The following is a 2,639-nucleotide window of genomic DNA, read 5'->3' on the forward strand; positions in this document are numbered from 1 at the left end:
ACCACACCACTGCAGGAAACAACAATAATAAAAGCCTTGACAATACGGCACAGCGAATGCGCAGACTCGTCAAATGTCATAAATTTGGCCAAACTCCTCGTTCCGATTCAGTTTATTGTGAAAAGGATTAGCGAAAACAACTACGAAGGTGTAGGAAAATTTTACAAGTAAAGAAAATTATAAATACAAAAATTAAAACACCTCTAAAAATAGTGGAATAAACTTCTTAGCAATAAAAATAAGGACAATTTAATTTAAACAATTTAACAATTCAATGGAATATAAAATATGAGGAGGAAATTCGGCATATTTTTAACATCTATTTTATTATTGTAAGGCCAAAATAGATGCACAGTGGGCGAATGTGTAAAAAACAGTAGGCGGTGGTGGTGTGGCGATGTGTGACCGGCAAGAACGGCGAAACAAAACAAAAAATGACTGTGACTAAAGAACAACAAACAACATAAATCGATGTATGGGGAAAGGAAATTTCTGGCAGGAGCTGCCCAATCGATGACCCTGATTTGAGAATACTCGTGCTTAGGCAATTGCACTTTTGATTAAAAATCAGCACGCCCAACATATAACTTAACTAGGCGTTCCAGTTCGTTTGTTGAAATTAATATTTTTATAATAGCAAGTTTGAACTCAAATTGGCTATCGTAGAGGAGTGGGATTTTATGTGAATACCCGCACTTGCTTGGTAGTTTACGCTTATCGGCAGCTACTGGTAAATCTATGAGTACATTTTCTATTAAAATTTTTTCATAAAAACTCTTCAATCGTTCAAAGGCAGCATAAACCAAAGATCTCTATTTGTACAGGGTGGGCCAAATAAGAACTACTACTACTACGCAGCTGGTCCATAGTTTGCCTATCAGTATGCGCAGTTGCTCCATCTTGTTGAAACCACAAATTAGGATACTGCTCCGCCATTGGCCGCAAAAAGTTTTCAATCAATGTTCTGTAAGAAGCTCCTGACATCGATTCTGGCGTTTCACCCTCATTTGCGAAGAAATATGTTCCGATAACTCTAGTGGCCATAACAATTGATCGTTGACAAGAATAGAAAAACTCGATCATTTTAACGCGTTGTGTTGTACTGTAGGGTTCCATAATAAATTTCCAACAATTCAATTAAAACCTACAAAAAGAGAAAATTAAATATGTAAAAAAATAAAAAAGTTATTTGTGCTTAACATTAGTAGGTCTTATTTGGCCCACCCTGTACTAGTCATTGAGGATATTTCTAGTCTCACATAGTAAAACCTCTAATTCTTTGGAAATTCTCAGCTCAAATTTTTTTCTATCGCCAGATTAAGGTTAAGAGTTATATTTATGAGCAAAATATAAAAGATAGCATAAAAAGTTACTGCATATTTCAAGGAGACATATTTATTTTTTATTAGTTGTGGACTTTTACGACCTTTGTATAAAAGTTTTGTGCGAAAATGCCCTTAGCGAAGGGATAGAATTATTGAGAGGTCATTTGCAAAATTTATAAATCTTCCAAAGGGGTGATTAATTTTATGCCACCTTGCATATGCAAGCATAAGTAAATTTAAAAAAGGAATTATAAAGATTTAAGGTGAATAGATGGGCTGATAAGCTGATGAGCTGGCTAGACAGGGGAACCTGGAGACGGTGTTTCCACGACAGTCGGTTCTTTGTAACCGGAACATCCGGGTCGTATTTCCGGCCAAGGACTGCCACTTCAGCAGCATTCCCCATATATGTATGAGAAATCTTTATTCTGCTACAACAAAACAACTCTGCAAACAGTTCCATCGCAAAACAAAAGAATTGGAGTTCCCTTGAGAGCCTGTGGTTTACTCCTGGAAAGATGGGGCTCGTGTCGAGTCAGCGAGCGCTATTGCGCAAACACGCAAAATTGTCAGACTCTTCTAACCAAGGGTAAATCGGGGGCACTCAAGAGAACTTCTAATGCTAAGAAAGCCGCAGCTCTCGATTTTGGTAGGTATCCTTTCCGGACATTGTCCGTTAGGTGTCCTTGCGGTGAAACTTGGGATTGTTTTAATCCCCTATCTACAGAAGTTGCCTGGAGGATGAGATGGAATCAACTTAGCATCGTTTTCTCAGCTGCCCTGCCCTAGTCAGGCAAATATTTAGGCATCTGAGCCCTCACTTTTTGCTATACCTGCGGATATTGCAGGTATCACACAATATCACACACCTGGTGAATTTCATCATTAGCTTGAAGTATTTAGCCAGTGTTGGTCTTTACACCCTCTAATCCAGAGCCCGTTCTTTCTTTTCCCAACTGTTTGGTTCTTTTCCTTCTGTTCCCCTCCCCTGTATGGTATCACAGAGGACGAATTTTTATTATTTGTCCAAGTGGGTCCCCTCTTTTTTCAAGCCCCCCACCCATCCTTTCCTAAGGTGGAGAGATTTCTAGAACATTTTAGCTCTCTAACGACCTCCTAGATACCATTTTGCTTAAACTTTCCGCAAAACGGGTCTAAATGACCCTTTCATGAGAGAGTTAATGGATTGAAATGTTCTACAAAATTATTCAGCGTAAACTTCTACTACACGCACCCAAACTACGTATTTCGCTCCTATACAAATTTTAACCCCTTCTTCACTTATTCTAAAATCACTCGGACTGAAAAGTTTTG

Source organism: Anastrepha obliqua, chromosome 5 (genome assembly GCF_027943255.1).
Source record: "Anastrepha obliqua isolate idAnaObli1 chromosome 5, idAnaObli1_1.0, whole genome shotgun sequence".
NCBI classification, from domain to species: domain Eukaryota; kingdom Metazoa; phylum Arthropoda; class Insecta; order Diptera; family Tephritidae; genus Anastrepha; species Anastrepha obliqua.